The sequence below is a fragment of the Lissotriton vulgaris genome, chromosome 1_1, assembly GCF_964263255.1.
Source record: "Lissotriton vulgaris chromosome 1_1, aLisVul1.2, whole genome shotgun sequence".
Lineage (NCBI taxonomy): Eukaryota > Metazoa > Chordata > Amphibia > Caudata > Salamandridae > Lissotriton > Lissotriton vulgaris.
The window spans coordinates 1,023,887,301-1,023,909,945 of record NC_141685.1 but is presented as its reverse complement, the minus strand read 5'-3'; the positions used below and the strand labels follow the sequence as shown (position 1 = coordinate 1,023,909,945).

Genomic DNA, 22,645 nt, shown 5'->3' with positions numbered 1-22,645 from the left:
TGTATGAGGGTGTTCACCCTCCTCATAGTTTCCAGCCACAACATATTTGCCTTAAAATTTTATTTCTCACTTTGCCAAGTACTGAAACCCCTTGAGCTTAAGTTTGATTTCGGTAAATATTTTATCATCTCCCCAACAATGTTATGTTATGTTATGTTATAACCCATTTATAAAGCGCACTTTGACCAAGGTTTCATGGCAATGCCTGAGCTTCCACAATTCCACATCTGTTTTCAATTTGTTCAGGCTGTCCTGGATCACTTTCAGAAGGTCTAGTTGTTTGACTCCATGTTCACTTCGAATGTATTCTTTTAATGACTCCCAGACAGTGCTGTATTTATCTACCACACCCAGAATAATTCAAAAGTATTCTGACAGATCTACCAACCTCTGCTTAAAATGCATTGTGAAGGAGGTCCTCTGATAGGAATCTCCAGGCATCATACCAGTATATTTTCTCTGAAAGTACTAATCCCATAAAAAGTGGTGAGTGATCCAGGTACCGCCTGCTATATGTGTGCATTTTTCAACCCACAACACAGAGTCTTTGGATAAGGGCACTTGTTCTATATTTGAGTGCATATTGTAAACTATGAAGTAAGTGTGAATTCTGTGATATGCAGGTTTATGTGTCTCCATACGTATATCAGTTCTTTGGTTTTAAGTCCATGACCTATTTTTTGGTGGTAGCTGATAACCTCCTAGGGGCTCCTGGAGACCTATCCATCCCAGTGTTGAGAATACTCACTGACTTAGTATCAAAGTCATTTTCTAACTGGTACAGATCAGTATAGAATTGTGGGTTTTTATGAATAATACCATACATATTCATCAGTGTGACAGCGCTCCGTCTATCTCTCCCAGAGCTATATTATATCTCTCATTAAGGTCAAATATAGTTTAATTATTTGGATGATTAGATTCTGACAAGCCATATCAATACTCCTCTATCATGCCACCTTTAGGATGTGCATATGTATGTGCCACAGATCCTTGTTTTCTGTTTTTGTACTATGTGGTGTAAAATGAGCTTCCTGAAAGAAAGCAATTTCTGTGTTTTTGAAATTATGCTGCAGCTTTTCTGGCCTTCCAATGACAGTCTAACTCTCTTATGTTCAAGGTGATTATATGCAGAATGGATCCGCCTACTTAAATTACTCATTGTGTTGTCTACCTGTAAATGTTCGCCTTCACTTGACCATGTTTCATGTTTGTTGCCTTACAGTCAGCCTCTAGTTCATAATGTGCATAATTTCTTCTGAAAAATGTCATACCCATTGCTCATCCCCACTCACAATGTGGTTCCCCAACTGAAATTGGTAGCAGCCACCCCTATTGCACTCCCCCAACCCTATCATTGCATTGGTTTTTCAGGTCAAGCTCATGGACTAGGCAAGCCGATCCCCATTACCACCTATTCACAGTGACTGACGTAATCCTGTGACTTACGGCAAGTTCCCAACCCACATTGTTTTTCTGGTCAAATTTTCTAGTCAAACCATATGCCACATGCTAAAAAACGATTTACCTTTTGTTTATTACATATTTCTAGTAGGTATTTCGACTAATCGTGGCATGGCTGTATTGTGCTTTATAATTACTGACCAGTGAGTAGCGTATTTCACCTGCAAACATGCAGTTAAACTCACCTATTCCTCTATCCTCTTCTAGAGCAAACAATAAACAGTGTATGAGATCTATTCGCAATAATAGATAATTAAGCTAAGGATACAATTAGTTAAATTTCAATCATTGTTATACATATTACCTGGCTGCCTCCCATCATCAATGACCTTCATTCTGTTGCTGCTTTCTTTCATGTATATTAGGGCTTTAAGTGTCAGTTGTGTATCTGTGTAGATTTGTGGTTTACCCCTAGGGCAAATCTGAGCAGAGCAGGAAAAGTCTTTCTGTAGTTCATAGCCTTTTGCTTTATGTGAACCGTCTGCAAAGTTCAGAAACAAGGAAAGAGTGACTCCAGAGCATTGCAAGTAGCGTTTTCTCAGGCTATTCGGGGTGTAATATCTCTTTAGTTCAAAAGTGAAACTTTTATTGGCCTGTGTGTTTGCTCGAGTAAGAATGATGATGAGAAGCTATTTCTGCCAAATAATTCGGTCAACACTGTTTCAATAAAGTTTCCATGTTGTCAGTGTTGGTGGATTTCGGAAGGCTAACAATTCTTATGTTATTTCATTTAGATCTGGCCTCAAGATCATCATCCTTTATGTGTATTGACTCCGTTGCTTTTCCATTTTTTGATACTTTTCATTATCTTTGATTTTAGAGATCCAACCTAATGTCTGTTCCAGTCTTGCAGCATGGTTATCAAGTCTTTGAGACATTTGATGTATTTGTAATGCAAGCATGTTGTATTGTGTTATGTACTGTTGAGAGACTACACCATTACATTTAGCAATATGGTCTTGACATCACTTTCTTTAACAAGTCAGTTTGTTGACTTACAGAATCTCCTTGAGGTAGGACTTTCTTTTATACACATTTGGATTTCCTTGAGCCAAATAAGAGTTTGAGTTGTTTTTGATCTGTTTTGCTGATTATTTTGTTTTTGAAATTGGTACAGCCAGTGTGTGCAGTGGTGCATTTCATGCAATAATTATGCATTCATTACACCTCTTTGTCTGCGATAGATCTAGCCAGGTGCGCCTTGATCTCTAACAGTGCTACCTGGTTTCTTACCATGGTGTGTCAAATTTTAATCTTGAGGACAATTGAGCTCATATTTTAGTTACATTTAGTTTTTATGTCATTTGGCAAGAACCTACATTAAATCTCAGCCTTGTGTCAGATCAGGTGCAGTTTGTTTCCAATTGCTCACTTGATGGTCACAAAGGCAAATGTACTGAATCCAAATTGAGGGTGATGCTTGAGATCTGCTAATACTCGCCTCCTTCTCCCCAAGGACTTTCAGCAGCATCCATCACCATGCCACTCCATCTTAATTAGCAAAACCAAAGGGGATCAAGCTAGCCTAGCTGATGACGGCTGATTAGCCAGAAACCGGTCCCAGTATGCTTGTTTCCGGTCCAGGGTAGACATGGCTTGGCAGTTTCGGCTGCACTGTTCCCATGAGGCACAGGGTCAGACTGATTTGCATATGGCCATGTATGAACTGCGGTGGCGGACTGAGCTAAAGAATGATGATGGATTAAACCCAGCTCAGTTGACTGGGGGTGAGTACTTGCAATGTGCAACACTCCGTCCATCATCCCCTTTGGTTTTACTCCATCTTAATTGTCACAATGTTCATTGGGCAAATATTGGTCATTGTGCAAATTGAATGCAACGGAAGCAAAGTATTGCACCTGCTTTGGCTAGCAACACTAGCCCCCTTCACCCCCACCATATGGATACCTTGTCATCACTAACAATTAATAAAACTGCATGCTACCAACTGTTCATCAAGTTTTTTAATACTGTTATGTTAGCGTCACATGTACCTCTTTAATTAGGATCAGGGTATGGAGTCTCTGACAGAGTGGTTCAATACTGCTTATGGCCTTCCTGTGTCCATACTAGGCCTGGGCGTAGTGGGCGTAGTGGGGCTTCGTGGAGCTACGTGAAGTGGGCGAGAAACTACGCCCACCTCCGCACTCCGTGTAGCCCCACTACGCACCGCAGGCCTCCTTCCCTCCCGCCCTCCCTAAATCCTTTAATTTAAATGTTAGAAAGAATTAAAAGGCACTTACCTTGCCCGCCGCGTCTCCGGGGCTCCCTCTCTTCATCGCCGCCGTCTTGGGTACTAATGCGCATGCGCGGGCGGCCGTGCATGCGCATTAGTACCCAAGACGGCAGCGATGAAGAGAGGGAGCCCCGGGGACGCGGCGGGCAGCGGCGGGCATGGTAAGTGCCTTTTAATTCTTTTTAACATTTAAATTAAAGTATTTAGGGAGGGCGGAAGGGAGGCGGGTGGCGGCCAGCTGCGCACCGTCTGCGGAGCATGCGTAGTGCCGAATTCTACGCCTGCTACACAAAATGCGTTGAAGCCGGCACTACGCACACTCCGTGCACGGAGTGTAGCTGCCCGCCCTCCCTTAGTCCATACTAGCTGTTGCTGCTATGCCAGCCCAACTATTTGAACATGTTCATTTGGAGCTGTACATTACACAGTGCTTAATTTGAGAATGTCATTTCCAGTGCTCAGCACTGGGTCTTTATTGTTAACACCAGCACTTAGGACACTGTGCCGCAGGGTGGTGCTGTGAGTCTAATTTAGAGATGCACACAACAACTGTTGCTTATTATTTCAATATACACCAAACAATGCCTACTACCTGCCACCCAAACCATTTTCATAGCTTTGAGGGCCTCAAATAGTCTGAATTGTCACACTTGTAGAGTTGTGAGGGTTGGTAGTTGTGTTGGTACAGTCATTGGCAGCACTGGCAGGGCAATGAGTGGTGCAAGCAGCACTGGCTCCTGAGAAGGGCCCTGGCACTTATTATTATTTTTTGAGCACATTAAGCACTGACATTAAGTTTTACCAGGGTCCCATTTCTCTATTCCAGCCACTGTATGTTGGTCTCTGGTAATCCAGTCCATTTGTTGACACTGCTCACATCACAGCTAGGCCATTTGTCTCAGGCACAGCGGGCAGTGGCATATGTGCCTCACTATATAGTAGGGGCCAGTTTCCTTTACTGTTCTCTCCTCCGAACAGGTCCCTGCACCGCCATGCCCACCTCCGTTATTCTTCTCCTCCCGTAGTTGGCACCTCTGTAACTGCCTTACTGCGGTTCTACCCTTCCAGATGGGACACCAAGGGGCAGATTTGCCAACATTTTGCGCCGTGTTTGCATCACAAAAGTGAAATAAACCAGCACACAATATTTTTATAGATTTACTTTCCAGCTCAAAACTTGTTTTGCGCTAGGAAGTACATTTAAATTGCCTAAATATAAAGCAAAGTATCAGGAAGCGCTGCTTTGCATTATTTAGCATCAAGGTTCCCATGCAACTACCCATGCTTGTTAATGCAAAACCCTATCAACTAAAAATGTGCATAAAAAATGTGCATCAAAAATTAACGCCATTTGAAAACAGGTATTAAAAGGAGAAATTATTTCATTTCTCCTTTCTTTTCCGACTTTGCATGCACTGTACATACAAAGTAGGACAAGTTTTAAAAGTTGTCTAGTCATATTTTGTACTGAAAAAAAATCTTCAATAGACTCTCACAAACACCCTTGCACTATGGCGCAAAGGTGGGTGCGTGGCGCAAGGCAGCAGAATTCTGTGCCTGCGCTAGGGAGAGGGGAGAAGAATCATATCTCTGTCAAAGGGATTTGGAGCACCCTGCTGACACGTCACAGCTGAATTACCTCATGAATCATGGTTGATGTGGTTCAATGTTGCTCGCTTCACACACAGTTCTCACAGTATGTTGGCCAAAGCCAATACCAGTATTCTTTTCAAGTGTATCCCCAGACACGTGTTTCTAGACTCCTCTTTCATCAGTGGGGAAAAATGTTCGTAGGTCGCTGGACGTGCTGCCGCAGTTTCATCAGGGTTAGTGCCACTCTCAGCGCGCAAGTGCTCAGAGAGCTCGCCAGCTCACGGCCCACGGGAGCCATCTTAAACAGTCAAAGGGATTTGGAGCACCCTGCTGACACGTCACAGCTGAATTACCTCATGCATCATGGCCGATGTGGTTCAATGTTGCTCGCTTCACACACAGTTCTCACAGTTTGTTGGCCAGTGCCAGTACCAGTATTCTTTTCAAGTGTATCCCCAGACACGTGTTTCTAGATTCCTCTATCATCAGTGGGGAAAAATGTTCGTAGGTCGCTGGATGTGCTGCCGCAGTTTCCTCAGGGTTAGTGCCACTCTCAGCGCGCAGGTGCTCACAGAGCTCGTCAGCTCACAGCCCACGGGAGCCATCTTAAACAGCCAAAGGGATTTGGAGCACCCTGCTGACACGTCACAGCTGAATTACCTCATGAATCATGGTCGATGTGGTTCAATGTTGCTCGCTTCACACACAGTTCTCACAGTTTGTTGGCCAGTGCCAGTACCAGTATTCTTTTCAAGTGTATCCCCAGACACGTGTTTCTAGATTCCTCTTTCATCAGTGGGGAAAAATGTTCGTAGGTCGCTGGACGTGCTGCCGCAGTTTCCTCAGGGTTAGTGCCACTCTCAGCGCGCAGGTGCTCACAGAGCTCGTCAGCTCACGGCCCACGGGAGCCATCTTAAACAGTCAAAGGGATTTGGAGCACCCTGCTGACACGTCACAGCTGAATTACCTCATGCATCATGGTCGATGTGGTTCAATGTTGCTCGCTTCACACACAGTTCTCACAGTTTGTTGGCCAGTGCCAGTACCAGTATTCTTTTCAAGTGTATCCCCAGACACGTTTTTCTAGACTCCTCTTTCATCAGTGGGGAAAACTGTTCGTAGGTCGCTGGACGTGCTGCCGCAGTTTCATCAGGGTTAGTGCCACTCTTAGCGCGCAGGTGCTCACAGAGCTCGTCAGCTCACGGCCCACGGAAGCCATCTTAAACAGTCAAAGGGATTTGGAGCACCCTGCTGACACGTCACTGCTGAATTACCTCATGCATCATGGTCGATGTGGTTCAATGTTGCTCGCTTCGCACATATCTCTGTAGATATGGTGCTCTCTTCCTTCCTCCCTGTCACACTATGCAGCGCAGTGCAGACTGTTTTCCTGCTGAGCTGGGTTTGGGAGACACCAGTAAATATACCCCCAAGACTCTAACCATCACTATCTTGCAGCATCATACTCTGCATCAGTTAAGTCTCATAGGCTGCAGTGACACACATCATTTAAAGAGCAGTCAGGGCAGGTGGTTTGATGGTTTTAGTTAGGTTCCCATGTGGAGGGGAAGAGATAGAAAGATTTTCTCTTTTTCTGGGACTGGATGGTACCCCAAACCAAGAATATTAGTCAGATGAATGTAATGGCTGAATGAACCCCACTATGCCATGTTTGGTGAGTGCAAGAATGGGTGGAAAGAACGTATGTATACCATTGCAAATCACAAGGGGAGGCAATGCTCCTGACCCCTTTCTGTTGCAGCTGCTAAATTATCGCAATTTTGTGACAAAGTGCAATTCAAGTTTGCACACTGCAAATTGTAACTTTGCAATAGTAATTTCAATGGCACTGGCTTTGTGAATGTAAAGTCTTGTGCATGCACTGACCTTCTCAAGGATTTCTGCTCTCAGTCATTTTGTGAACCACTGTCAGTTTCTTTTCACCTCAAAGTGGAGGATATTCTTAGCAATTTTAAGACTCTTACTGTGGCCATGATTCCAGACACTATTAACTCCAGTCATCAAGTCACGCTCATGAAGCTTGACACTTTTACTTCTCCTTCTAGGGAGGAAGTCAAAACGTTGAACAAAATGTTGAAGTCAGGATCGCCGTGCGATCCTTGTCCACCCAATGTTATTAGCCTAGCAGCAGAAACTATTGCAACCACTTTGACTGATAATGTTAAGCAGATGTGTGTCACAGATATGTTTCCTACTTGCTGGAAGAAAGCCTCCGTTCTACCCCTTATGCCCCATATAAAAAAAAATATCTCAATCCCCAGGTTGCGACTTGCGAGTAACATTCGTCCAATTTCTCGCCTCCACCTCCCAGCAAAACATATTGAGAAAGTGATGAATATGCAATTAGTTGCACACCTTCAGAAGAATAATTGTCGGGACACCACTCAATTTGGCTTCCATGCTGAACACTGCGCAGAATCAGCTTTTATCAAAGCCACCAAAGAAATTTGGATTTCTTTGTATCACGGAGGAAGAATTGCCCTTTTCCTGCTTGATCTATCAGCAGCCTTTGATACGGTCAATCATGGGCTGCTGATGGATCATTTGAGCAGGATAGGGGTTTAAGGAGTAGCCTGGGAACTGTTGAGCTCCTTTCACAGTTAGCAGGAACAAGTGGTTAACCTAGGTGATTTTACATCACCCGACGCTCTCTTCCTTGTGGAGTTCCCCAAGGATCATCCCTTAGTCCAACACTTTTTAATATATATGTCACCACTCTGGCAGAGCTAATAAGATCTTTTGATTTCTGCATCACATCATATGCAGAAAATACACAAATCGTCGCATTTCTTGGCCCAGAGGCTTCATGTTGTGATCGAAGATTCAATGACTGTATGCAGGCTGTCAGTGTGTGGATAGTCAGAAATGTTTTAAACTTAACTCTGCTAAAACAGAGGACCTGATCTTTGGGGCAGAACCATATTTCTGGTCTCCATCCTGGTAGCCAGTTGAGCTTGGCTCTTCTCCTTTCCTGTTAGAACAGCAAAAAAAAATCTTGGAGTAATCTTTAACGATACACTGACTTTTTCTGATCAAGCTAATGCAGTCACATCAGCGGCGTTTTATATGTTCAGGCTTCTGAAAAAGATTCTACCCTTTATTCTTGCCCAATTTTAAAAACTAGCTGTCACTGCTTTAGTGATGGCAAAGATCGACTATTGCAATGGGTTATATCTTAACACCCATCAATATGTTATAAATAAGCTACTGGTGCTGTAAAATGCAGCAGCCCGCCTTCTGTTCAAAATTCCGATATACCAGTCCATTTCAAGATTCTTAAGAGAACTGCCCTGTGTGATCAGTGTCAGACACATTTTCTAACTGATAAACGTCTTGATCTGGGCATTTCTGCTGTTAGTGATGTTGCCTAGATTTAGCCTTTGATATGAAATATAGTCCACTCAGCCAACTAACTACCTTTGTATTGTAAAAATAGCCCAAAATGTATATGAGTTAAACAAGGAGCATTTACTCAAATTCAAGTTTGACTTTGCTGTTTCCTCAATGCATTTAATTCCGCTGACAATGAGCAACAGAACTCTGGGTAACTATTTCACTAAGCTAAACGCATGTTTGCGTTGTAATTAGTGAACACTTAACCTGTTTTATGAGAATTCCATTCCTAATATTTCTGCCCCTGTTTTCTAATCAGGAAAAACTGTCCTGAGCAATTATCACTTAAGACCCGCACTGACCTGGGGAGGGTAGGCAGCATTAACATAAATAAGTTTTACTTCTCCCCTGAATTGGAGGAGGGGAAAGGTGGGTGCTGCAGAGACCTCGTGCATGAACATTATTAGAAAAGTTCCCTTGCTCGCAAAGCCGCACATAACACACTTTGACTTTCTCCACCAATTACAATTGACAATTCATTTATTTATGATCTTGGAACTCGGAAGAGATCCACATAAAATTCGAAATTTACATTTTTGAAGCATTCAGCTATAATATACAAATGTTATTAATATAAAAACATAAGATTAAAACCAATTTTAACTAAAATACCCAGCATATAAATGTTTCAATATAAATCTAAAAACCACTTAAAAAAGTTAAAAATTCTATGACAAAATATTGTATTTGGAGGTACATAAATGATATCTGTCAAAGCCCTGGCATAGAGAATAGGTAAAGATAAACAGATAGTCCTTATCCATTGACGACGACATGATAATAGAGCAGGGCAGATAAACAGTACATGCATAATGTCCTGTATAGAATTATTGCACAAATTACAGGCTGGAGATGAACCATACCATTTAGATAGTAAGTTGTTTAAAGGGAGAAGACCTTGCCTCATTAACAACCAAAAACGGTGCACTCCATGAGGCAGGTTCCAAGTAGTATATGACTGTGCTTTGTTTATCATACAGGAGCCGATAGATGGGTCGATGCCCCTCTTTAAGATGCGGGCTTCCCTATCCCTTGAGAAGCTCAATTTCCAGGTAGCCTGTTTCAGAGTGGCTTTTAATAGATATGGTGCTAGGGTGAAAAGTACAGTTTCATCCAGTTGAAGTAAGTCTACCGCAGCTCTAAAATTTTTAACAATTAGAGATTGCTCATTTAAACTTCCCAATAATTCTTTCCTGATAAAAGATCTTATTGTCCCTACCTCACCCTTTACAAGACTTATAACACAACGTACTATCCCCGCAAGTGGACTTTTTCCCCCAGAAATAAAGTTGTGATGGCCATGCATTTATTTTTTATTAGACACAGGGCATTCCTTAAAGTTGTACCTTTACAGAGGAACCGCTTCTCATTGAATTAGAAAAAAATTAATAATGACAAAGCAGTCCTTCTGTTAAAGTGTTTTTGAAAATATGCAAAATGGGCACATTTAGTGTGAAAAGTATTTCTTATAATTAGTGTTTTTAATGATGTACAGAGTAAACTAATGACACACTTGAAACAAGTTACCCTAGCCATTTAGAAGAGTAGCTAATGACATAATAGTTATGCCACATTTTAATTCAAGACATTATTTTTAATATGGATGCAGTTTCTGATGTTCTATTCTACTTCTTCCTGCTCATTCAACCTCCCAATCAGTTTCCCAGTGCACATCTCTCCCCTCACCTCCAGAGAGCATCAAGTGAATGACTTCAATATCGTAATGATATACAACATCGTTAGAAAGGCTGTATTGTGATTAGATCTTCCATTGTATCCAAAGTATCATTTTCAAGGACTTCCTCTGGAGGTGTTAGTGTGGATGTGCACATTTTATGAGCCATTGCTAGATGGATGTTTCATTTTGTGTTGATCATCGCTGGAGGGCAGCTGCTGAGAGAGAAGATCGAAGATTTCTCTTACCTTAAGAAATGGGTTAGTGTTCGTATGAGTGAAGCAAACAATTCTTGTAGAGCTGGACTCTGAAACTCCTTGGGCTGTCTACTTTCCGCCTCCCCTGCCCTCCACATATAAGGAGAACAACTCAATGCCCTCTGGATCTACCTGACTCACCGCTTCTCCCCACACTGACAGAAGTCCTGGGGAGGATGAATATGTACTGATTCGCTGCTGTCACTATTATTTGCTGTTTTATTATTTTGAGCTTTTTCCTTGGTTACTGCATTAATGGCTTTCCATTTACCTTTGACAACCAATTTTCACACTACAATACACATGCAAGATATATGCTGAGACTGTGATGCACATGGTTGGAAATTGAACCCGCTTTACCTGCTGTAATGGGCCTTCGGACTCAATTGGTGGACCACTGTTTTGCATGTTCCATTTTTACTGTTTGCTGGTATTGATTGTATTGGTGTGCCTTTTTGTGATGGAAATCTGTGCCTCATCCTGCTTCATGGTATACTGTGCAATCGATTGCTGGATAAAAAACCAAGATAACAAAAAAAGAAATGGATTAGTGTTTAAGCTTTTAGAAATTACATGGTAGTTTTTGATTTGCCAGTGCAACCTTAACCATGATCATACTATGCTGAATTTGCAAAACTTGTTAATCGGAAGTATGATTTGTGTACCAAAACTCTTGGGCTTTAGCTGTTTGAGTATAGTCGTAGCTTCATCAGATTGTTCCTTTTGTGGTCCTGTAGGATTTTAAAGTTGTCCTTGGGACTGCTGTGCTGAAGACTTTATTTTCTATGTCCATTTGACTAATATTTTTTTGGGATTTGTCAGTACTCTTTGAAAGTTTGACACTTAGAATTCTTGCTTAAATTCTGTGTTTGACACTTAGGGCCCAATTAGGATGTCGGGCAGAAAGCCTAAGGCCAGAGGTCAGAGGCTCAACACCCACATCCTTGGTTTCCCTCAGACTGCTGTATTTAGATGATGGCAGTCCTGAGGAAACCATTGATAGATATGGGCGCATTTCTGCCCTCTCCATTTCACAAAGCGCAGCTAGGTATCTTGCTGCGCACTGCATCACCGATGCAGTGCACGCAACGAAATTCGTTTTATTTATTTATATGTTTACTTACCTATTAAGGTCCATAATCCATACATTACTACCCCCCACCCTGCCCCTCCCCCTCCCCACGTCACAGCACGGCAGGTACTCCCACTACCGGCCGCCGCTAGTAGCAAGGGAGGGGTGATTCGCCTCAGGTGGCATACGTTTTGGGGCAGCTGCCTTCTCCCGCTCTTACATGTGTTTGGCGCAGGGTGGCAAAAGCAGGAATCGCCAGCAAACCGCCATGCCCCCGCTCTTCAATGCAACCACAGCGGGCGGCAATGGCAGGGACCGCCACAGGCTGCAAAGTGTCTAGCTACCCCACTGTACGACACTGCACTCTATGCCACTCCACTCTATGCCACTCTGAGCTATGCCACTTCATTCTACGATATTCCCCTCTACGCTACTCTACATTATTCCACTTTGCGCAACTCCACTCTCACAATTACACTCGACGCTATTTCACTCTACACCACTCCACTATATGCTATTCTACTCTACACCACTACACTCTACAATACTCCACTGTGCGACACTCCACATACGCTAGTCCTCTCTGCGCCCCTCCCCTCCCCTCCCTGCTATTGTACTGTATGCTGCTACACTGTACCTCACTCCACACGCCTCTCTAATTTACCCCACTGCACTCTATGCTACTCCACTGTATGTCACTACAGTCTACCACACTATAATCTACACCACTACACTCTTTGCCACTCCACTCTACACAATTTCATTCTACACTACTCTGCTATGCACTACTCCACTGTACAACACTCCACTCTTCACTACTCCACTGTACACCACTCCATTGCACGCTATTCCACTGTACACTACTTCACTGTACCATATTCCACTCTACTCCACTCCACTGCACTGTACTTCGTTGTATAGCAATGTACTCTTCCAAAGTACACTTTGCGACAGTAAACTCTACGATTTAAAAAATATATATATTTTTTCAAAACAACATTGAAATTCAATGAAAACCTTTGTTATAGTTAGAAAAGCTTTATTTATTCTTTCTATGCAAACCAAACTTAAAATGCACAAACAGTATGTATTCTTCAGGTATAGTTATACCTTAAATTTTTTATTTACGTTTTACCTTTAAATTACTATATTTGTATTAATTCTTTAGCTACAAACAAAATTTAAAGTACAGAAAATGTTCAAACTCTAAAATCATACTTATACCTTTAGTTGATAATTTAAGCAAAAACTTCTAATTATTTAAACTCCTTCACCTCCATAAACAGTGTATTCAACTCGTTAGCCACGCTACATTAACTATAACTTTCCACTCTACTGTGTTCTGACAAAATATTTAGTTTGTGATGTCATAACTGTTCTTGTAAATACTATTATTTTAAATGATACAAATGAGATATTACAAAACAGTATAAGCAGTGCATGGAGAAGGTGTAAGGGTGCTACTGCACCTCCCAGTTGAAAGCCATAAATAAATGGGGATTTGTCCCCAGAGATCACCCGGTTACAAGATGAGAAAGATCCAGATGGGGGGAGCATATGCACATATACTACATAAATGGCAAAATATTCAGGGCCAAGCTTTCCACACTGGATGTCTGGTATAAGGACACAAGGTATGTGGGATGGCATCAAAAGTGCTCTCGGGACATCCCTCTTTGGCAGGGCATCAGACTGCAGTAAATGAGAACATTAATGGGATATATAATGGGGGACATGATTGACACTTCCTCATTGGGAGATATAGATGTAAGAGTCATTTGAAGAACTGCAGGGAGAGTATGAGTTAGTGCCCACAAAAACACCTGGATAATGGGCAGGCCCCATTGTATGGAGGCGGGAATGGTGGTGTACGAGGCCAGGGGATGCCTTTGAAAGTTTGATAAAGTATGGGGTGCTGTAGATCCTACTATAGACTTGACTGAGAGGCAGAGTACCCCGGGGTCTCCTCGGTTGAGACTGACCCTAAAAATGATGGATCGGAAAATGGAAAGGGGGACTCGGTGGCCATCCCCACTTGCAGGGAGTGCGCCATCTGCCACAGCTAAATTTGGAACATTCTTGGGCAATCTATGTGACTTGTTCGAATACCGTGACCCAAAGGGGGAGTTGTATTTGGATCTTTGAGTATAGGTGTACAATTGATGGTGGACTGTTGTGTATTCTTAAACAGTAAAAGCAACAAACACAATAAAAAAAAATTTGAGTCAGGATAGGCATAAACTGAGCGTAGAGGATAATGGGATTGATGAAAAATCCATATAATGGTGGCTAGTCTCCAGGTAACCTTATGGGTTGAATTTAACACAAATCACTTCCTACTATATTGTAAGCTTTTTAAGGGGGAAAGGAGAAAAATGGTCAATATTTTTACGATTGGGGATGCTGTTCTGACTTGAGGCATTCCACATTTTATTTTCGATTGAATCATCAGAAATCACGATTGTACTTGTACTTTTTATTAAGATTACCCAAAAAAAGATTCTTTTGATGAAATTTACTTAAAGTAAAGTGGGGCTGATATAATTATTTCGGAAATACATGCTATATTGATAACAAATTTTGCTAATGAACTTTAAGTCTCCTGTGTATTATACTGTGTTAAGATATAGCTTGAAATAGCCCTCGAAATGTAAATCTTACTTTGATTTTATCTTACAAGCAGTATATCTATGATAATGATGTGTTCATCCTTGAAATGTAGAATGCAGCCTACTCTCTTTATGAATAAATTGAATTTACAGTTGATATTCCGAGACTTATTAAGAATTACTTGTATATATGTTGTCTACAATTTTATTTGTTTTATGCTCTAGTTTGTAAATACTATGGGGGCTACAGTAACTGATAGGTGATAATAGACTTTGCATCCTAAACCCTCTCTTCTATTTGACAGCTGCGCACTTCAGTTATTGCACTTCATGACAAATGCTATCTTTTGTTAAAAATAGTGCAGTGAGTGATCACAGTTAAATCCTAAGAGTGATTATGCAGTTTTGCAATGGTACTGATGATGATTGATTTCCTCTGCTATAAATGGTAAAGTTCAGACTTTGTTACATCGTGGGATTCGAAATTATTATAATGTATTTGCAACCACAGTTTATGTTTCTTACTTACGTTTATTTCCGTGATTTTAAATTGAAACTTAGCAGAAGTGTGTGAAGGTGAGTTGTGGTTAACAAAGTTATGCGGCAAAATTGGTACTGAGGAGAAACCTTTAAGTGACAAAGACATTGTTATGAACGATTGATAATTCTGGGTTGGAAGAGTGGTGTAAGAAAAGGGGCAATTGTGGAGAGAGGGTCAACTTGTTGCTTCTATAGTTTGGTCACAGTTTACAGGCAAGAAATCCATCAGCTGCACAACACTTATGTCTCCATCAACAACCAGTTCGTCCTGGGGTAACGTATAAGAGCAATACCATGTGATGCTGCGGAATGTCAACTAGGTTAATAATAAAATCAACAGAGGGGCTGTTATGTCATATGTTAAGTGACATGCACCTGCCTTATTGTTTTAATGAGTAACTCTCCTGTCGGGCATGAATTGCACATGTCGTGCCACACATGGTTACAACAGGGTGTACCACCCGGCCTTCACTGGTGGATCAGTGGGGCGTGCAAATTAAATGTGTAATTCAAAATAAAGTTAATCATGCTATAGCATGTTTATTTTTTTGCCATTTTAAATAAATATATTAAATTCATTGCCATTAATATTTAACAAACACATTTTTTTTAAATTGAATAAACGTTGTGCAATTTCCCTGTACTTTAACATAAAGAGATCGGTGCCAAATTGCAGAGAGCTCCATTTCCCTGTGAAAAGTTACATGAAGTAGCTTTACACTCATAAATTAGGCTCCATCCCCTGAATTTAGGGTTTGGAGACATGTAAGTCTACACTTTGTAACACATTTACACTCATAAATGATGAGCAGTCAAAGTAGTAAATTTACTATGAGGTGTAAAAGTAAATTTACATGTGCCAATTACCTTGTGGAGAGGTTCTTTAATGTGTATGTGAAATGAGTTGTGGGATGATCATAGTAGGATGAGAACCAGTCCTTGACTGTGCACTAGGATGAACTGCACAGCTGGCCTTAGAAACTATTAAGGTCCGGCATCCACACGAACATGGAAGAGGTTGTCAAGGTATGTCTGAACATGTTATCTTGTATCTTTTCCGGATAGAGAAAGGCTCATTCGATATTATGAAGGTCTGAACTGGGAGGAAGCTTCCCCTGTACATGACTTTTGGAGTCTAGGGAAGAGCATCTGAACCCAATGAGGTACTTCTGGTGATCTTTTGTTATGGAGTGATCTTCTCTTCTTGGAAAAACAGATCATGGTGCTGTATTGCATGGACCATACAGAGGGTCTTAAAGATAATCCTCTGACAGATTGGGATCTAATGAAGGGATACAATTACTGCGGAAATATAGTCATGTTTTTTAATTACTGTCAAGCCAGGCTGCTACATTTTTTAGGTCTTGCAAACAGACAGCTTCTAGTTGTCTGTTGTCGAAGACCTATTGTGTACAATACTAATACTAAGAGTAGGCTTTCGGTCAGCTCATTGCTTGTCATTTGCTGGCTTTCTTGTCAATCTTATTTACTTGCTTCTTATTAGATGGCTTTCCTTCCTAGTCTTGACCTTTACCCAAAACCATGCCTGCCCCAAAGCACGGTTTCTTAACCATCTTTTTTTTGTATGACTTGTATTTTTTCACAGCTTGCATAAGTGAATTCCTTTTTTTTTTCTTTGAGTATTCCGTAGGTGTGCATGTGTTTGCTTTCTGTCTTCCCCAGATGCTGCTTCCTCCTCACCTCCCTTGACCAGCACTCTTCCAGCTTGTCTGTAAAAACACATTGCTTATATTTTTCCCTGGCTTTGACAAAAAGCCATTTTATTGGGTTAGTTTTGTTTTATTTCCTGTGTTCCACATTTTGCAAAAAAAGCCCACTCTTTGGCACACAAAAATAGCATTTATGGTGTTAAGAGAGGGACAGGCTGCCGCAAATTAGTGTGCTTAGTGTGACTGGTAAGAAGAAGTCTCTTCTCCACAGGACCATAAATCTGCCTCAGAGCTGCTGCAGAGCACTACATGGTAAGAATATTTGTTCCAAATCGAATCATAAATTAGACAGTGGCATAAATTCTTTCCATATATTCTGAAACCTCGATATTAACAACCTCACACAGCTGTTATTTTAATTTAAGTACTAGTAACTATACCTCTGTATTATTTTTTACACAATTGTTTATTGGTATGATTTCATATTTTTAACATAACATTTGTAAAGTAAACTTTGGCACCACATTTCTGCTTTCCGGTCTTACCCCGTAAGATAAAAAGTCACATACACATTGTCAACCTTAAAGCATATTAAGTACTGTAGAAGATCCGGCATTCAGTTGTGAAAATTTCCAGAAGTCCAAGGGCCCCATACCCTTTGATATTTCCGAGTGTGTCCTCTACATTTGCAGATTTGCTGCAGTGGTTCATACCTACGATCCATACTGTCAGGGACGGTGGCTTGGTTGAACTTTAGTATCAAGCAATGTGTGGTTTGGCCACAAGAAATCCAATGCTCACCAGTCTTCTCTGACTTTGAGAATCACCCCAGTCTTCCATAACCCCCCAGAAGTGCAACCTTCGTTGTGGGGAAACATCCTCTACATCGCATGTCATTACATCGCACTACCTTTACATAGCAGTCATTACATCGCAACATCCTCTACATCGCATGTCATTACAACGCAGCCATTACATTGCCTGTCACTACAACGCATGTCATTACAATGCATGTCACTACAACGCAGGCATTACATTGCAAGTCATTACAACGCATCCCATTAGAACACATAGTACCCTTACACTATCCGACACTTACCCTACTGTTGCACTCACTGGAATTAGAATAGTAATGTTTACCTACATTATCCAACACTTACCCTACTGTTGCACTCACTGGAGTTAGAACAGCAATTTTTACCCCTACACTATCCAACGCTTACCCTACTGTTGCACTCACTGGAGTTAGAATAGTAATTATTTGCCCTATACTATCCAACACTTACCTTAAATGCAATGTACTGGTCTGCATTGTAATGGTATGCGTTGTAAAAGTATAATGCGATGAAATGGAATTTTTTGTAAAGGTAGTTTCTGAAAATGTGATGTAATTGCATGCTATGTAAAAGAATGCATTGTAAAGGATGTTGCGATGTGAAAACTGTGTTGTAAATGCATGCATTGTAAATGTAGGCGTTGTAACATCATATGTTTTTCGTCGTGGGGAGTTGCTGTAGGCTGTACAGGGTATCATGTATTCTCTTCAAATAATTGGAAATGACGGGGCATGTTTCACCCATATGGTAGAATGTCCCTTTAGAATCACCACAACATTTACATAGCATGTTGGGAGATCTCCCCATTCTCTACACGTGTCAGGGCTGTAACATACCCAATGGAAATCATTGAACTGATTCCTATCTAAGTTAGAGTGAATGATAAGCATCCGAGCCACCATCCTGGCCTCTAGCCATTCATCATCCTCGACTGAACTCATATCTCCCTCTGAGGCTGTCCATGCCCCCTTAGGAGCATCTGGGATATTAAGTATAAGAGAGGGAAAATGTTCAAATAAATCTCTCAAATGATCAAAGACATATCAGATGGGCAACTTGTGTAGCCAATGAGGAAAGCATAATAGCTATGAGGGATTTAACAACCCAGGCCATCCAAGAAGTTCGGGGTATAACTGACAAAAATACCCCGATAGATGAAATTAGCAGGATCCATGATGAATTTTTTAACAAGTTAAAACCGTTTTTTGTTAAGAAAGCAAAGAAGAAGCCACGTAGACCAATAAGAAAGGAGGATCAGTGGTATGATAAATCCTGTAGGACTGCCTATAGGCTCCTGTCAGATGCTGTAAAAACTAGAGATAAAACCAAGATAAGGGAGGCCCGAGTTATGTATAAAAAAGTGCAAATTAGTGCAAAAAGGGACTGGGAGGAAGGCTACTGGAGGGATCTCCTCGAAGCCAGTAGGGAAAGATCCATGACACCCTTCTGGAATATTGTTAAATGGGGAAGGGGGGCAAATAGAGGAGAACCCATGAATTATGTGTCACCAGAAGCCTGGGTATCCCATTATGCTACTCAGTTTGCCGCTGAGGATGAAGGTGAAGAGGAGTGTCTAGCCCTAGTAGATACTTTAACGAGCCACTTACTCTTCTCCAAAGATGATGTCCTAAAAACTCTGAACAATATACCTAAAGCCAGAGCTCCGGGCTTAGACTTTATCCCTGCAGACTTGTTTATGCACGACAAGGACTTATGGGCCACCTATATCCAGCTGTTAGCCAATGCTATTGCAAAGGGCTCGCCTATCCCTGAGACCTGGAAAGGAGCCGAGATTATCCCCATCTTTAAAAAGGGGGCATGCTCGGATCCAGGCAACTATAGGCCCATCAGCCTGATTGCATGTATACAAAAAGTAGTGGCAAGGTTATTATTACAGCGAATACATGGGTGGATAGATGACCACGACATACTATCACCCCTGCAGGCTGGTTTTCGCAGCCATACCAGCACCATTGACCAAGTTTTTAGATTTGTTTTATTGTACTGGCGCACAGTTTTACTAGGGGGCGGGATGCTTTTTGCGGCTTTTGTTGATTTAAAATCAGCTTTTGATTTAGTTCCCCACCATAAGTTGTGGAATATCCTACATGATCAGGGTATCCCAAAAGAAATCCTGTCCTTACTGATTAGAATGCATGAAAATAATTTTGCACAAGTACGGTGGAATCAGCAGGGTAGTGCCACTGAGAAATTCCCCATTGCGAGGGGAGTACGCCAAGGATGCGTACTCGCACCAACGCTTTTTTCGTTATACATCAACAGGGTGATCAGTTATTTTGAACATCAGCCCACAGATGCCCCAAGGTTGGCAGGAAGACTGATCCCCCTGTTGATGTTTGCGGATGATACCCTGCTGATATCAAAGACCCAGCAGGGACTCCAAAGGGCCATTAGGGTTTTTGAATCATTTTGCACTGACCATGGACTTGTAATTAATACAAGCAAAACAAAATTTATGGTTATGCACAAGCGGAAACACATTAGAGGTAGAGTTACTATGGATGGGGTCCAGCTCGAACAGACCCAGGTCTTTAAGTACCTCGGTATTAATTTGTCCTACAATCTAGATTGGAAACAGCACACAAATGAGCTAGATACAAAACATGCACAACTCGCAGGAGTCCTCACAAAGGAGCTTTTTTCATCTCATACCAAACCAATTAGACCTGTCCTAAAAATTTACAACGCTAAGGTTGGAGGAGCAGTTCTTTACAGAGCTGAACTCTGGGGGTCCAGTAATCTTACCAAGTTGACGGTAGCACAGAACAAATTTCTCCGCAACATTACTGGTTTACCGATGTCAACCCCACTGATACCTTTAAACTATGATTTAGGATTTTATAGTTTTAGGGACATGGCCAGGTACAGAATCGTGGCCTACTGGAGAAGGTTATGGGTAACCCCAGAACTCTCCCAGTATGCCCAAGGCTTCCTAGAGGTGAGAACCCTGGATATTGGCTGTAAGATAGTCTGGATGAAAGAGGTTAAACTTTTATATAGGGCACTGGGTTTATCCCAATTGTGGGATGATCCCCTAAATAATGTATTTCCACCTAAAAAGACACTCCGTGAACTTTATTGGAGCATGTTAGAGATTAAGTGTTTTAGGAATCATATTGATCGCTCCTTTACATACGATTACCTGGAGCTCAAGCACTCACCGGCCCTCGAATCCTATTGGGATTGGATCACGGTCCCAGGGGACTGGAAGAGGTACCATCAGCTGAGGGTGGGGACACTACCTCTAAATGCCCTAATAGTGAAATGGAATAAGGTACAAACCCCAAGGTGCCCCTTTTGTCCGGATCATAATGAAAACATCGGACATGTGTTGTTTGCCTGTCCCGAATATAGAATGCCCAGACGCTCATGGCTTAAACCAATTTGCATTCAGTTAGGTTTAAGAACGGCAAACGAGGCTGTTAGGATCCTAAGAACAGATACCTCTCAGCCCGTTGTTATAGCTATGGCAAAATTTCTCCACTGGATGTGGATAATTCGGGCACGCAAAATGTGTCTGGAGTAAATTTAGGATTGTTATTGTCTGTCGTACTGTCTGCGATTATTTGATCTGCTAATCAGTATTAATTAATGATAAACTATGCAAACTATATAAGTAATTGTTACTTTCTTTTTTTACCCTTGCTTTTTGGCATAAATGAACTTAGCTTTCTAAATTTTACTGTTTTTGGTATTTTAATAGATATTTTAAGATCATGTAAAGATGTAAATAGGATATTTTAAGATCATGTAAAAATGTAAATAGGATGAGATAGGAAGACGTTTTTATTTCGTTTATTTAATGTATTAAATCACTGTGGATCCTGTATCTTTGTGGGGCTGGGGGGAGGGGGTGGGACAAAAACAACAATTTTTTTTTGTAAAATGTCTTTTATGATTGAAACATATCGAATAAAGACTAATTAAAGTGAAGTGAAGTATAAGGGTACGTGTGGAGATGGTGATTTACCATTACGGCCAAATAGACAGAGGGGCTTGTAGTCTGGAACCTCTTCTAAAATTCCCTTATATGTATGTAACGCATGACAGAGCTGGAGCTATTTTAAGAATTGTGATTTGTGCAAATGAAATTCCTTTGAAAGGCGTTCAAAGAGCAGGATGTGATTGTGGTCCCATATATCTCCCAATCTGGAGATCCCAATCAAGTCTCACACATAAAAGTACTCCAGTCACACCACTTGTTTCAGCCTGGAGGCAGCCTGGAGGGGAGTCTATGTGACGAGTTTATTAAGTCACTTGATGTGGCACATTGCCGATCACCTGCACAAAGGTGGGGGACTATCTCCATATAGTTTTTCAAGGGACTCCAACTCTTTCTTCCGGGAGGAGTTGTTCCAGTCACCAAAAAGCCAGCATCCAGTTGGTGCCATCTGTGCGGCCCAGCCTCAGATCCCCCATAGCCTGAGGAATGGGGGAGCTGAGGCTCCCCTTACACCTTGGGAGAGTGAATTTAGTGTGGGATACCCTGAGGATTTTGCCATTCCAAAGGAATTTGAAGACCAGTGGCTGGATATTTTGGTAGAAGGTGTTAGAAGGGCATACAGGTAATTTTGTTATACGTAAAAAAAAAACAGGGTAGGACTATAATTTTATAAAGTGCTACCCTTCCCATTAAGTTAAGAGCCGAAATGGCCCAAGATTCAAAGTCAGCGTAGATGTGTTTACAATTGGAGCAATGTTAGTATTGCAGGCTGTTTGCTGATCCCACATTATATGTATAGCAGGGTAAATTGAAGGGGCTGTTTACTGTCTGGAACGGGGTCCTGCATTGAATGGAGGTGGAAAACCTGTTCAGTTGTACATATTTAATTTTTGACAAATCGACTGTAAACCTGGATGCCTTGCCATACACGCTAGCATACATGTCAGACGGAGTTGGGAAGCCTAAGGTGTTGGAGATATAGGAGTGTGTCGTCAGCACAGAGTGCCACTCTGTTCCCTGGACAGTTGCCTATTTAAAACTGTAGATCTGCGCATCTCTCTTGATCCATTCTGCCAAAGGTTCCATCACTAAGACAAAAAGGGGGGAGTAGAAAACCCTGATGTGTGCCTCACTCTATAGCGAAGGGTGGAGAAAGCATCCAGTTGATCATAACTCATACCCATGGAGCACCTCTGTGTTATTTTTAAACTTGATCAAGTGCAACAGGCTTTTTAAATTCTGTTCAAAATTTCTATTTCTTGAGTGAAAAGTATTTGAAAAGCAAATTATACCCCTTATGAAGTTTGAAAATATT

General features: G+C 41.5%; 1 protein-coding gene across 1 annotated transcript in view; it reads right to left on the bottom strand.

The window, feature by feature from the left end:
- The window catches only part of LOC147748444 (beta-1,3-galactosyltransferase 2-like), a 97,215-nt gene extending 86,066 nt beyond the window's left edge, over positions 1-11,149 (bottom strand). The window contains exon 1 of the mRNA XM_086961676.1: positions 11,000-11,149. The gene's annotated coding sequence lies outside the window, so the exon portion shown is untranslated. The remainder of the gene's footprint in view (positions 1-10,999) is intronic.
- Positions 11,150-22,645: the final 11,496 nt, after the last annotated feature.